Genomic DNA, 16906 nt, shown 5'->3' on the forward strand with positions numbered 1-16906 from the left:
CACCATGTGCAGACAGAAATTGTGCAACAAGCGGATTGGGGGAAACCAGCCTAGCAACTCAAAAACCAAGAAAATACAATTAACATCCAAGAAAATACTATGCGTGTAACAACTAATAGGACTCATCCCAACTAACCTTTTTTTCTGTTTAGCCTCCAGAACCACGGTAAGGTATTACTTCAGAGGATGATATTATTGAATGTGAATGAGATGTAGTCTTTGTACAGTCTCAGGTTGACCACTCCTGAGAAGTGTAGTTAATTGAAACCCAACCACCAAAGAACACTGGTATCCACAATCTAGTATTCAAATCCATATAACTGCCTTTACTAAGATTTGAACCTTAGAACTCAGCTGATTTGCGATGAGTTAACCGCTAGACCAGCTCAGTCAGCTACCCCCACCTAACCTGCCAAGATTGAAAACCAACTTTGGTCCTTAATTTCTCAAACGTACCCAGAGTAAACCTGGCCTGCTTTTTGGCATTAAAGCAATTGATGCTCAGTAGAAAGTATATTAATTGGTTTCACACCGCGATAACAGACTGCGTTGCATGAAATGGCCTGTAATCACAAATTCCTAACAACAATAGAAGATCCTGAACTCTCAATAAGATATCCTTATAACCTTTTTAATGCATACAATGAGCCTAGATGGATGCAGTGCAGAGCATTACAGCCTCATAAACACCTTATAAAGAACAGGCATGATTCTAAGATTCAAACACTAATTAGGATGTACAACTCTATCAACACCATAGAAAGCACAATCACAGCATCTTTGCAACATACTGAAATTGCTCCTTAAATCAAAAATCTCATCAAGGACAACACTCAGGTATTTTTGAAGCGGGACACACATACTGAGAAGGCCTGCCATTGATACTCGAGACTGGTTAACCAATTTTTAAGTAGCATCAAGACAGTTTTTTCAGGATTAAAGACCATTTTGTGCTGATGCTCCAACCTGAGTACCTTACAGGCCTTCGCTGCCTTGAACTCAATTTCATTTTTCAAATTTCCATTAAGCAACAGAAGATTGTGATCTACATAAGTAATGATGTGATAGCCATTTTGGTAACCTCAATTGCATTAGAGTTGAATTCAACAATCCAGAGGAGGGACTAACACACTGGTCTGTGGACAACCTTTAACGGGGTCTTGTCTTCTTCTGAGCCGCCTTCACAAAGTAACTTTCTCACTAAAATAACTTAAGAATATTCTAACCTAATTTTGCATGCAACCATGCCTCTACAATTGAAACAAGGCAACCATAAATTGTTAAAAGCTCCAGATATATCCAAGAAGATATATAAAAGATACAGATGCTTGCTAGAAAAGGCAATATCTATAACTTTAAGAATAGCATCCTTTGTGCCTTGTCTGGTTAAAAAACCATATTGATTGTCTATCAGTAACTTCCTAGAAGTTAATCTCTCATTTGTATGGAGGTACAGAACCTTTTTGAAAACCTTACTGTCAAGAACATCAGAGGCATAGATGTTATGGTGTAGTTCCTGCCTCTGCTTCTTTTAAAGAGAAGTTTTAGAAAAAATTATCCAGATTTCTACTGTTTTATCATGGCAAAGAGGCAGTGAGATAATAAACCATCTTTAACAAGAACACCTTGACTAAAAGACAGCAACTAAGAATATTAAAAGAAAAAAAATTACCCAAATTCTACTGTTTAACATAGCAGGGCAGAGTGAGAAGGTAGTTATACCCCTAACAAGAAATATAAGACAGCTACTAAGAAGATTTGAAAAAAAAATTATCCAAATTTCTACTGTTATATTGTGGCACAGATTGAGTGAGCACAGAGAAGTGGATACCCATCTCTAATGAGAAAAATAACATCACTAAAAGATGGCAACTGAGATGATTAAAAAAAAAATTATCCATTAGTATCCATATTAATAAATTTTTTATTGTTATATCATGGCGGAGTGGACACAGACTTCTAACAAGAGTATCATGAGTAAAAGATAGCAACTAAGAAGGTATAAAGAAAATAAAATGTCTATTCTTATATTGTGGCAGAATAGACACAGAGAGGTGGGGAATACCAGAATACCATAAATAAAAGACAGCTGCTAGGAATTTAAAATAAACAATTTTACCAAATTTCCACTTATTACAGGCTTTCAAGCCTACTTACTAAGCTGTGTGTACAGATTTTATAATCAAAATGTTGCAGCATGAAGATAATGACTTTCTTGATCATTTTGTGTTTAATGATGAGTTGACATTTCACCTTAGTGGAAGAGTTAACATATTAATGTCTATATCTGGAAGTAATGAAAACCTCATTGAACTCTTATGTGTACAGAACTCCCCATAATTAAATGTTTTCTATGCGATATTGTAACCACGAGTTTATGCACCACACTTTTTTGTTGAAGCAAGCATAACAAGATTTATTTATCTGAATATGGCACATATATCATAAACTGGACCAGAGAATTTTATTTGGCAGCAAGATAGTACACCTCTTCACTGGAATAACTGTATGGAATCAATCGAAAGACATTTTCCCCAACTGCTGAATTGGTCGGTATGGACCTGATGAGTGAGCTTGTTTGCAATGATCTTCAAGATCACCCAATCTGACATCAAAGTTATATAATATTTACAAATCCCAAGATATGAAAAGTACAAAGAAACATTTACTTGCACAACAACCATTTATTATTTTCACAAGAAAAAAATATATAATGTATGTGTAAATACATTAAATCTCTAAAACGAGATCATTATTATAAAACATCACTAATAATAATTACAATAATAGTACTCACACATTAGCCTATAATTAAGACTAATTTTAAATAAATTAATAATTACTTTAGGACTAGTGTTTTGTCTTTTATTTTATCGGCAATTAATTAATAATAATATAAAATTCATTAATCACTTGATATAAGGTGTGTACATGTATATACACATAAAAAATGTTCATAAAAAAATTATTAGGTAATTAAAAGTAAACTGGTCAGATTTATAAATTAAAAATGGATTTCATATATTTAATTTGTGTTATATAATACATGTTATATTATATAAGCAATAAATGTATGGGTACATTGGCCTAACATAATCTAAAAAATACTAATAAACTATATACAAAGTAAACAATACAACAAATACTTGAAAAATCTGATTAATTTAAATTTAAGGAAGTTGAATATTTAATTAAATTTTAATTTGTTCATTACAATACAATAATTCAATATAAACAAGTAAATACAAAAATTTCTTTTAATAGAAGATACATTCTGGAACAGGAGAGGATAAAAATTATTTATTTTATTAAAAGGATGAATTAAAAACATTAGAAAACAGTTACAACAATTAATATGAACTACATACCTTGCTGACAAATTGACCGAGTGAATAAAAGCTGCCTGAACTATACCAGAATACAATTTTTTTAAAAAATATCAGCAAACCTTATCCACTCTATCATTGTGGACATTTATTCCATTCATGAGACTAATTGCATTAGTCACCATAATAGAAAAAGAAAACAGTAGTATAGCTTTATTCTCAGAACTTAAGTCGCTAATTAAACCATTAATGTGATGGAATTGCTGTAAAGGATAAACATACAACACAGACATCTTAACAAGCAGTTGGCACCATTGCATAATCCAGGCAAACTTCATTTTTTTATAAATGTTCTTCAACAAATAAAAAAGAAAACAATTTTTATAAATCATTTATATGAATATACAAAGACAACATAGCATGTCTAACATAGGGAGCGGCCATTAAGAGAGCAATGAGCACTTAACAGCAAAACATTAAGAAAATATTTCAAACATGCTGACTTTAGGGAGGCCGAATGAATACAGCAAGTGGCAAGCGACAATGCTTAGCAACTGAGTATTCCTGTTCTGCCGCAGCTTGCATTTGAAAAATATTTCGGTCTTGAGCATTAGAAAGTAAGCATATTCAGTGAAAAAACTCATTCTTGAAAGTCTTATTTCTGTGGTTCAGTTCAAACCTGAGGTATGGTAAAGGAATAAAAAGGATTATTAACTAAAAGTGACAGATAAATTATGGGATAAAGTAGGAAAGGAATGTATGTCAATCTCCCAGTAAGTAATCTTTTTATTATTGTTATTTATGAAAATATAATTAGACACATATTTATGTTTATTATAATGTATTTGAACAGGATATCCTTTACATTTTATATTAGATTATATTATGTTTAAATCGTGTACATGTAATTCATTATGTGTTTATTATTAGAATAACATATTTATATTAATTAAGAGTAAAGGTACATGTTTGAATATATAAATTAGACTCTTTGAATAAATGGATTAGCATAATAAGAGATTCTGTTCCACAATACAAACACCAACCAAAATCATAAATAAAATATGAAAGACTAATTTTCTTAGTCATTATTTGAAGCAATGTATTTGGCTGATCTGCACCATTTTCTTCAAGTGGATTTGGTCCTTCATGACAACATAGGTAGAAAAGTGTAGTAATAATAAAACCATTTACTGCTGCAACATGACTTAAAATTCTGATTTTGTTGATGAAAAAATACTTTCATGCTATCAATACAGTCCATAACAAAATCCCAATTATTAAATGAAAAAATAACAATGATACAGGTTGAACTGGAGGTTCATATTTTTTATCAGAGTTGGAACCCATTATGTTTCAGAAATATTATGTTTCGATTTAACTGTCTACAAATGTTCATAACAGTTTTATACATATATTTGAAAGTGTTAATTGTATAAAGCCTCTAGCTTTGTGTTAAGGAAGGTGTTAATGATAAAATAATTGGCATGAGTTACACTTTTATGTTCTTCACAATAAAAAAATATAATTTTAACGTGATTCTACTGGCCCCATAACATCTGGAGCTAAATTAATTCATATACTTCTAGTGTTTTAAGATACTAACAAATTATAGCGTGTTTCAAAGAGGAATATATTGCATGAAGTTTTAAGTTGATGCATTCTTTTAATCTGAAGAATCTCTTATCTCTTTTAGTTTGAAAATATTACAGAAACTCTATAGCACTTCATTTCCAGAGTTGGCAACCTTGATTTCAATTTTTCTATACTGTCACACTTACTGTAACACTTCTTTTGATTATTTACTGCAGGTTTTTACCTACAGTAAATAATCAAAAGATGTCTGCAAAATGTTTTGTTTGTTAGTAACAGGAATCGGTAGAACAAGATTAGGTAATATTATTCATAAAGTACATTCTAGTAAGGCTGTAGAAGAAATGTGGGAAGGAGATAGAAAAAGACGTCATCATAGTGTACCAAAAAAGGAAAATGTAAGAGAATTTATTAAAAAACTTTCAGGAATTGAATCTCACTAAAATAGAGCAAAGTCTAAATGAATATACCTAGAGATCTGATCTCAGTATTAGAAAGTTACAAATAATGTACAATCAGCAGTCTAACAAAGAATTGTAGGTAAAATATAGCACGTTTCAAAATATATTTGTTACCAAATTCAACAGCAGATTTGAATCCTCCGCATCAAATACTTGCAGCACTTGTTGTTTGTTAAAAGAAAAGATTAAAAATGCTGTTTCGAGTTCCCAAGAAAAAATGCACCTAATTGTAGAAAAAGGGGTACACTCACAAACAGCCAAACCTTTTTACACGTACATGAAATATGATGTACCTAATTCTATCAGTTATTGTTTTGATTTACAGCAGATTCAACCATTGCCAAAATGTCCTATGCCAAACTAATCAATTTTTATAACTTATGTATCACAGATCTGGCTATAAAAACCCCAAATTTTTACACATGGACAGAGAAGCAAGCTGATAAAGGGAGTTTGGAAGTTTCTTCAGCACTTTTTGCCCATCTCAAAACTACTGATTTTCAAAGGAGTAATGTTCTTTGTCTGTTCTGTGACAGGTGTATATCACAAAACAAAAACCATATTGTTTTAAGAACTCTTATTCGTTTCCTCCAAGCAACAGAGATCTCTGCAAAATCATTGTTTTTTCCAGTTTGTGACAATAGTGTTTTGCCCGAAGATAGTGTTTGGCAGAGCAGAGAAAATGTTAAGGAAAAAAGCTCTTATCATGAGCAAGGAAGAGTATTGAATGTTACCATAGCACCGGTCAAATAATTAAAATCTTAGGTGAAGATTGGGACTTTTTGGACACCAAAAATCTTAATACTTATTATAAAAACATCAAAAGCATTATTGATTTAAAACATATTGTAATAAAAGTGGAGGGGGAGATTTTTTGGAAAATGAAAAGAAACCCAAAAAAAAGACAAGCAATACTGATGAAAAAAATTTATTATAGTTAATGGTTTGATGAAATATCAATTTGAAAGTCAGACAATGAAAAGTTCATTTCATTAAAGAAAAAAGATAATGTTAACCTTCAAATTTATAGCGAGAAAACTTTCCACTCAGCCACCCAATCACAATTGAAATAAAGAATGATGTGGATAAACTCCTTAAATGTTCAGAGACGGATGGGCTAACGACAACAAAGATAAACGCTTAAGACTAGTTCGAAAGTATTCTTTTTGACAATCCAACAGCCAAAAATGAAGTGGAAGAAGAGGAAACTTGTGATTGTTTGGAAAATGAACGATGTGAAATGCACATTTAAAAGCATTAAGTCTTAGTATGGTCAAATATTTGTATAAAATTTATTTAAGGTGTAAAACTAGTAATGTTATTGCAAAACCTTTTATTTTCAGAAAAATGTCAATTATTTCTTACAGCATACAATCTCTCGGTAGCAAATAAAACATGGCCATCTCAAACGTTTTGTCCACATAAAGTTCAATCAAACCATGTTTTTAGTTCATCCGGTTGCTTCAAAATGTATTTTGTCCCAATTTAAAAATTGAAAATTATAAAAAGTTTGTGTATTTTTATTTTTAAATAAGTAAGAGCACATTTGAAATATTACTTTTTTGTTATTCTTGAAAAGTGGTGACAAAACAGGTTCTGAAAGTTACTTATGAATGTATACAGGAATACTTATTAATGAAGTAAATACTTCATTAATTCATTTAGAATGTCAGCTGCTGCTCGAGTGTAAATGTTATTAATTCTGTTAACTCTCTGACAAGTGGGTTCACTGTTATCACAATTTATTCTTCTTGACATTATAGTGTAATCGACATAAGTTTCACATCTCTGTCTCGCATAAAATTGTGCAAAAATATATGTACATTTGATCAAGATGCATGTTCTTTGGGTAATTGTTCTATATCTTTTGTAAGGAAATGTCATTTACTATACAAAATACCAAATGCAAACTTGATGCATTTTCTTGCAGTAAAGAGTTGCTTATTAAAATTTTCTGTTGGATGAGTTGAATTTTCCTAGGATATAGACACATCAAATATGATTTAAGTAACTAAGCTTCGTTACCTATTAATACATTGGTTAAGGTTATGGCAGACTCCGGTAAAATTTGTGGTGATGGAATACCTTCCACTTTTGAAAAGAAAAATGTTGATGCAATGAAAATGCCTTTGTCGCCTTATTTTTCTTTTCTACCTATTTCAAAAGCAATAAATTTCTTATCTGCATCTGCTACAGATTACAGAATGATTGAATAATAATGTATGTAGTAAAAATATTCCAATCTGGAATTTGGTGGGCATTTGATTCGACAATGCTTTCAAAACAATTTGGAGATCTCTGTTGTCAGCAGTACTGATCAACAATATTTTGCAGGTGTTCTGTCATCAGCTAGGACATGAATTCATCTTTTAGTTCCTCCCAAATAACAGTGCAAGTTTGTACCACAATTTCACTTACTATTTTGCCCATATGAAAAGCAAGGACCAGTGAATGAATATATTTCCAGTAATAAATAACATACCTGAAACAGAATAATGAAGAAAAAATAGACATATAATATAACTTAATAACAGTATTAATTATAATAATATATCACTGAAATTTCTATAACTTTCAATAAATTTTGCAATTTCATTATGCTACCAAGTAAATTTGGAAAGTAAGATTGCATGTCTGTAGCTCCAGGGAAATCTCTCGTTTCAAAGTTGGCAAGGCTGTGTGAACGAGAGGTCCAAGTGAAGAGAATAATTCTAGGTAAGGGTTAGTAACTTGATTGGTTGTCCGAATTGTGTTAGCATGAACCTGGAAACTCCCAATCCTACAAGCATGAAGTACATGCCTTCATCTGATATCTCGCTATTGCTAAAAATGAAAAGCTCACTAACATCCACCATGAAATTGTTTGTTTCAGCAATATTATGTCACTGGATAAAATAATAAAGTGATCTAGGGAGTTAAGAACAATAAAACAAACATTCATGATGAACATTAGAGCAGAATTAGAGTTTGTTGACAATTTTAAATGGCTGATTCGCAAAAATTGTTGACTAACTGGGACGAACTTCATGAAATGTGTCTAGAAGTTGATCAAACTGTGCTACATGAGACAGTAATGAACCGTTTGAATTTTCTACTGTGTATGTGGTAAGTACCAAAAATGTCACCAGAACACAAAGCAAATCAAGTGCATAGGAGTTTCTCAACTGTTATGGGCTCGAGGGTGAATACTTCTGACTCTATTGTGTCAGGGGATGAAACCTGGGTGGTTCACTACATCCCAGAATCGAAAAGCCAATCTATGCAATGGCAATATACTGGTTTCCCATCAGCAAAAAAATTCAAAATGCAATAGTCTGAAAAAAATCATGGCAACATTTTTCTGAAATCAAAAAGAAATTTTGCTTATCATGTTTTGACTCCAAGTCAATCCACAAATGTTAAAAAATACTGCGAGACCCATCAAAAGCTTTGTTGGGCCATTCAAAACAAAAGAAGAGGACAGCTAACAAAGGGAGTATATCTGTTGCACAATAACACTTAGTGCCACCACACTGTAAGCAAAACAGTTGATCTCAAACAGTTTTGTTTGGGATATTTTGAATCATCCTGCAATAGTCCCTATCTGGTGTGAGTTTTTTCATCCTTCTGAAAGATCAAATGAATGAGCAGAAAATGCTTTTCAACTGATGAAGAAGTGAGGAATGCTATCTGAACCCAGGCTGAGCAAATGCTTGGAACTGAATGGCAGATATGTAGAAAAATAGTGGCATACTTGTGAAATGTCATATAAGTTTCATTAAAAAATATGCATTTTTTGATTTTTGTAAAATGTTGTAACCTTACTTTCTGAACGTATCTCATAGATTTACTTCCTAATGTAAGAATTATTCTTTGTTCCAGGGATTATTACCAAAGAAAAGTGGAAAAATTTGAACAGAAAAATTTCCAGTAACTAAGAGTGGATCTGCAGTTTCATTAATTACAATTAAATGGCCTTTTTTTAAGCTATGGCTTTTGTTAGAGATTATGTGCTTCCTGTAGGGTAAGAAGGAGATTTGGGAGAAACACAGCTCTAAGATGATCAAGATGGTTCATGTGTTGTGAAAATAACCAATGAAATAGTTAAGACCAGTTCAAATTCAATATTTTCTAGTAGCCCTCTTTGTACAAATTCAAATTCTAGTCACAATGAAAACTAATGAAAAAGCAAAGTACTCAGCATGCAGATATAAGCGAATTTTTACAAACAGAAGAACATCTAGTATTATTACAGAAGATACAAAAAAAGGCCACTGAAAACCCTGACTTGCAGTTGTTTTAGAAGCTTACTTCCTTAAATGGCCGCATTATTTGAAATTGAAAAATTAGATGTACAAGCTGATGATATTTAACAAATGATAATTTATAAACTTAAATCAAGGCAAGAACAACTGAACCAAAACACTGATCACAATATTAATGAAGCCACATTTTTTGGTAAAAACAATGTTGATCAGTCTTTTTTATCATTATACTATTATTGTTAATATTACTTAATTTTTTTTTTAATTTGTATTCATTTGTTTATGAAATCTAATAGTGAGCATAGTAAAGAATATTTTTTTTCAAAGTAATTTGTTAAGAATTAATACAAAAGATTTTTTCTTATTTTCTCATTGAAGATCTTTTTTATTACCATTTTTATTTCACTGCCATTAGAATTTTAGTTTTACAATCAATCACAGAAAGATAAATGATACAAGAAAAACATTTTATTAGCCACTATACAGTTAACTAATACTTACCTTAGTACAACTAATTGCTCTTTCCCAGTTTATTTACTGTTTCTCAATTCTTCTTTTACTTTTTCTAGTAATAAATCAAAGCTTTCTACAGATGTACCTAAGTGTGATCAACAAAATTTCTGAACATTCCAATAAAAATTCTCTATTACTTGGAACGCATTTTATTTAAGTGGTGAACTGCACAACATTCTTTTTCTTTGACTGAACATTAAAAGATAATAATTTCCACGATTTTCACAGAGAAATTCACGTCATACTGACAACTGACCCCATAGAGAAAGACACTCCCATATGATAGTTGCGGTTGACATGCCACTCCCTCCATACCTAGCCCTTATAGGTTTTACAGGTCATCTTCAAAACCTCAGCAAAAAAAAAAAAAAATTCATCTCATGTTAGTCTCAAACAAGACTCAGTAAACAAAATATGGAAAGATACTGAAATCCACTACCTACCCAAAGGCAAAAGAAAGAGTTCAACACGCATTACAACAAAACAAACTTAAAACTTACCAATTACAAAACAAACAAAAGAAGAACACAGGAAGGCACAGGTGGCACCCTAAATGCCCTTGTCAATTCTTTCTTTTGCCAAATAGTGTATAAAATTCTCAACTATTATCCATTCGGCCTGGTGTGACATGGAGATCCAGCACCGACCCAATAATATTGAGCCGACAGATAGTCTCCGTGCATATCAACTCATACTGTGAACAGACACACAGAATGTGATGTACATCGTCCAACTGTCCATATTGTAGATACATTCCTGAGTGCACCAGACCGAACCTCTGCAGCCTGTCCCGGAAAGCGCCATGCCCAGAAAGATATTGCATCATGTACTTATTCAGGTGTACCCAAGAGGCACCCTGCAAACTAACATCAGGAAACAGAACATGCGTATAACACCCGCCCTCTGCCCCATCCCATCTGGCCTGTCACAAAGCATTACCATGTTGTTCAATTTTCCAAACTTTGTCAGAAGTTAACTCATCTAATACTGGCAACTAAACATAAATTCTAAAAAAGATTCTATCACTTAGCTGCTTACCATATGTCTTAAATGCCGCTCTAGTTCCGGTGCTTTGCTTATGGCGCAGCCTTACACCTTTACATAAAGGCTGCAAATAAAAAGGTACACCAAGACATAATATCCTGGTCATGCAACACATATTTATAGCAGCATTACTACAGTTGGAAATTGGAACTCAAATTATTCCAGCAGGATGGAGCTACAGCGCACACAGCGAGGGCAACGATGGCTGTTCTCCGTAACTTGTTTCCGGGATGGATCGTTTCCAGATTCGGCAACATTCCTTGGCCCCCTCGGTCCCCCGACTTTAGTTGTGATTTTTTTCTGTGGGGGTTTCTGAAATCGCGTGTGTACGGCAATAAACCGCGTACATTGGAGGACCTAAACATCACAATTCATCATCGCCACCCAGATTGATGTAGACATGCTGCAAAGAATTGAGGCGTTACCGTGAAAGGCTACAACAATGTATTGCCCAAAATGGACATCACTTGCCGGACATAATTTTTCGTTCATGAGTAAATAACAAATGCTTTGATTTAACAAGTGTTTCAGTACCAATAAAACTTTTTTAAAGTAAATATTCAATTTTTTATGATTATTTTAAAAACATTCGGTTCCCGTGAATGACCCTGTATAATGAAAGATAGACTCTTGTTACCAATCTCAAAGAAGTATAAATATGCCCTAAACAGTAATAATCAGATCACTTAATTTATATATGTATTTAAATAAGCACTTGTTTGGAAGGGTAGTTGGATACTGTAAACTTTAAATGGATATTGACTGTTAACAATTTTGTCTGTGCAAAAACAAAAAAGATGGCTTTGTATCTTAGCCTTTACCAAGCGAATACTTTCAGTCCGAATCACTCATAGAACACATATTTTCTTCAGGAACTTATCAAAAATTGCATATTTAAGTCAAATCAGATATGCCTATTTCAAATAAATTTGATGTCTTTATAGCCCAGAATTTTTTACATCAGGTGAGGGAAAGAGTGATGATGGTTTATTGCTATGACAAAATTATTAGAAAATTTCAAAAGAAATGAATGAAATATATATATTATAAATACCTTTAATAGGTTTTTCCTATAAATTCATGTTAAATCAAATACATAAAATGTATTTGAAATGTAATTTTTAATGTCATTATTAAGATCACAATATAAAGTATCAGAACTTAAAATTTTAAATTAAAAACTACATTAATAACAGCCTAAATTATTATATACTGAACATGCATTATATTTCTAATTTCAATCAAAAATTAACATACTTAATTATGCAGACATTTAATTGAAATGCAACTATATTCAATACAGAACATTATATTTAAGTATATCAAATCAAAGCCACTTTTTGAGCAACAAGGTTGGTTGTAGCTTGATATAAAAGATTGGTCTCAAAAATGTAATGCTTAGAAACCAGTTTGATTTTAATAAAATCCAACATATAAAAAAAGAATTCACCTAAGGCAATTGTAATAAAATTATTAAAACGTTTGAAAACAATGATGATAAAAATAAATAAATGAACATAGTGAAATTAATAATTGAGCTATTTAATCATACTACTTGACATCAAGCTGCTAGATTCTAGCATAATAGATACATGTTCAGTAATTTTTGAAAATAATCTTTTTAAATAGTCTAAAGAAACGTGTACCACCACTTAACTTTTTATAAGAAAAACTGACTTAGTAGTAAGAAAGATTTCTTAATAAAAACACACAATATTCTCAAGAATCATAAAATGAAATGCATATACACAGTATGTCTGAAAAGTTACCGAACTAAATTAAATAGAAATACAGATTTAGGGATGAACGAATTTACTCATATCAGCCCTCTACACAGAACCCTTCTCTAGTTATACACTCGTATAACTAGTCTACCAGCGCCGGTAGAACCCATCAAACGCTCTGGAGAAATCACTTTGTGGGATCGCTTTTAACTGCTCGGTGCAAGCCCTTTGGATGGCCAGAATGTCGTCGATAAAGCGACCTTTCATCTTCAACTTTTGTTTCGGGAACAAAAAAGTAGTCTGCTGGAGCCAAGTCAGGTGAATAGGGTGGGTGGGGTAAAACAGTGATTTGATTTGCATTGTGTTATAACAGCTACCATGTGTGCCAAGGCATTGTCGTGCAAGAGAGTCCAACTGCTCGGATTCCTGTACTTGGGACGGATTCAACAAATGCGATGCATCAGGCATTTCATTACTTCCAAATAGAATTTGGAATTCATGGTTTGACCAGTTGTGCGCACACTTTTGCAATATTTTTGTCGCAAACGGTTGTTGGCAGCCTCCCGCTTTGTTCATCATCATCCTATGATTCTCTACCGTCTTTAAACCGCTTCCACCACATATATGTTGTAGTACAAGATACGGCTCTATCACTGAATACTTGCTGTATCATAGAATAAGTTTCAACAAAAACGTTTTGAAGTTGAACACAAAATTTTTGCTCTTCCATGTTGTGAGCTCGCATAAGGTCACATGAACACAATGTATGCGGCCAAATTTAACTCGAGGCTGGAATGACAAAATTTTGTGTACACACACTCGTCAGACACCGTACTACATAGTTCCTTGGTTGTCCAAGAGATGGCGCTACTTGTATAGACTACAGAAATTTAGTTCGGTTACTTTTCACTGTGCAAACACACAATACATTGCAATTTTCTGACAAAAAAACAGTTTTTTTTTAAAGATTTAAGTGCTCTTTTTCCATAGGAAAAATTTAATAATTCAAGGATTCACTTTAATTTATGGAAGTATATAACTAATGTAATTAATTGGCTGGGTAAAGCAAGGTCCTGTTTTAACCTGGTCTTATAGCATTTCATCTGTTTATGATAGTTATAAGCCATTTTTGAGGTAGAGCTCAACTGGTTAAATTCAAATAAAATGAGTTGGATCTACTGTTGAAACTACTAATTTTAATGTCAGGAATATAATTTACATTATTCTTTTTATCCTTTTACTTATTAATAATGATTTATAATTGAATATTATATAAAGGATTGTTGAAAATTTGTAAACATTTTTTCTACCTTAAGTACTTTCAGTAACTAAACTTCAGCTGTCTCTTTTTCTGTTTTGCCTGCGGAACCACTGTAAGGTATTACTTCAGAGAATGACATGTATGAATGTAAATGAGGTGTAGTCTTGTATAGTCTCAAGGTCGACCGTTCCTGAGATGCGTGGTTAATTGAAACCCAACCACCAAAGAACACCGGTATCCACGATCTAGTATTCAAATCTGTATAGAAGTAACTGCCTTTACCAGGACTTGAAAAATATTTTAAAATATTAAATATTAAAAATATTTAAAATTATGAACAGAAGTAAGCAAAAAGACAATGTATTAATAAAATCGACTGCATTTGAAGGTATCTGAAAAAAACAAGGTTTTGTTCAGTGGTTTTTTAAATAATATTACTAACTAAGCAAAAGAAAGATAGAAGCAGGTGCTGCTACAAGACCCAACTGTTGAGCTTGTTGGGGAAGGCTGAAATTGGGCTTCTGTCCAAGACAATTTGTTCAACGTCTGGAAAATTTTGACCTTGATGAAGTTTCAAACATTATTACAAATATTTCTGACATAAAAATATCTCACAGCAAGTTAATTTCAACACTACAGTAAAAATATTACTGTACTAATATTTAAAAACACAACTATTTGGTATCATAATAAACAGAAGATGAGATAGAGCTAAGCTACTTTGTATAAGTTAATTTAATGGAATAATTTTATTTAAAATTTACAGTAATACCAATACAATCTTATTTTTATACCAACATGTCTTGAATGAAATATCACTTGCTTCTTTATCCTAAAATTTTATTCAGAGTTGATTTATGATGATTTTAAGTAAGATCTAACTGCCAATTAAGTTGTAATTTAATAACAGTGTATTGTACTACAAATTTTTGTGATAAAATAATTTGTAATTCATCGGTACGGCATGTGAATTACATTTAGTTTTTTTTTTCAGATAAAGATTAAAAAATGATTGTTCCTGTTTGCTATTAAAACGTTATTTTATGTTCATTAATAACATATAAATACTGTATCCAGTTTTTTTTTGTAATTTAATGGAAGTTCAACCTGATCGATTTTGAAAATTTTTCAAATGCATTTGCTCCACTTTTGGAACATAATGCACCAAATCCATTCTAAGAACTGCTTTATTGAAGAAATTAACGGTTATGAAGGAGTGGATATACATGTAGCAGCACTAAGGTTAAGTTTTATTTAACTGTAACCTAATACATCAACCTTTGCTCTATTTTGATTGTTGATTTCAGGGTTAACCATACAATGCTTAAACAGCCGGATCACGAAGTGGAAAGGAGAAGAGTACTGGACTCGGTAAGTATGATACTGGATATTATCAAATGAGATTTTTTTATAGTACATGGAACAACTGTCCCTTTTGTCCTTTTATCCCAAGAAGAGGACGTATAGCTGTCATTAAAAACAAATACTGGTTGTTTAGTAGTGAGGTTACCTACCGCATCATCAACTGAGAAAAAAGAAATCAAGACAGAGTGGAAAAATTTGTTCTGAAATTGCAGTTATAAAAATCACAATTGTATTTAAATAAAATGATCTAAAACTGGAACAGGAACTAGGTTTGAAAACTTCTCACAGACTGAAGGATTAACACAGCAGTTAGCAACTGAACATTTTCATTCCACTTTGAGGACCCAAATTCAGTAATCAATGAAGGTAAATGTAACATAACTGTAGGTGATGGTAACACTGTGATTTTTGTAAAGAATTGCCAAAAATGTAATTTTAGTTCCCAAAAGTATATTTCAAATGTAAAAAATATTGTAAGACTATATAAATATGAAAAACCAATTCTTTTATATAACATTACATTAAACTAAATTAACTTCTTTTCTTTTAAAAGAAAGAAAAAATTCCTTTTCCAAAAGATTGAAGCACTTTACCTTGGTATTTCTGGCTAGCACATGTGCTAACCATTTTCAACATAATGTCAATATAATTGCTGTGTTATTATATGGTATAATGGAACATAGATATTATGTTTCACAATATCATGGTATAGTGTTTAATAATGTCTACTATACATTATTACTGAAGAAATCTATTCTTATTGTACAGATGCTGGGCTTTGATATATCATGCATAGCTGTGGTTGCATAATACTGTAACCGATTTCACAGGCAACCAAGGCAAATTTCTTCTGCATTTAACTGCTTATTTCAGTTAATAGTTGTTTCAATGCATCTACAATTTCTGGAAAAAAATTACACTTTAGTTTGATTTAACTATAAGCTTCTTGAAATTGAAAATCACTTGATACATTAAAATTTATCTTATATTTTTTTGACATCTACTGTTATATAGTTATCTTGTATCTACAGGCATTTCCAACATATCTTTAACTTAAAGGTTCTGTTACAACAGTAACCAACAGAATGATATAACATTTTCATGGAATGAAAACAACATTTTTTATTGAAGATTTTGTAAATCATATAATATACTTCACTTGTCTCTGCAAAAGATATTTTGAATTGTGGAGCAGAATTTCCTTTGAAGAGTGTAGAGTGAAGAGTTGCAAAATAATATGGAGAAATCATTATTTTTTTAAGGTTTTTAAAGTAGCCTACAAGAATTATGGATGAGATAAATTTATATGCTATTAGTTATTTTGGTTGCATCTTACTGCATGTATACAATATGACAAACAATGTTAAAATGGTTT

This window comes from Lycorma delicatula, chromosome 2, assembly GCF_047948215.1.
Source record: "Lycorma delicatula isolate Av1 chromosome 2, ASM4794821v1, whole genome shotgun sequence".
In the NCBI taxonomy this organism is placed as follows: Eukaryota; Metazoa; Arthropoda; class Insecta; order Hemiptera; family Fulgoridae; genus Lycorma; species Lycorma delicatula.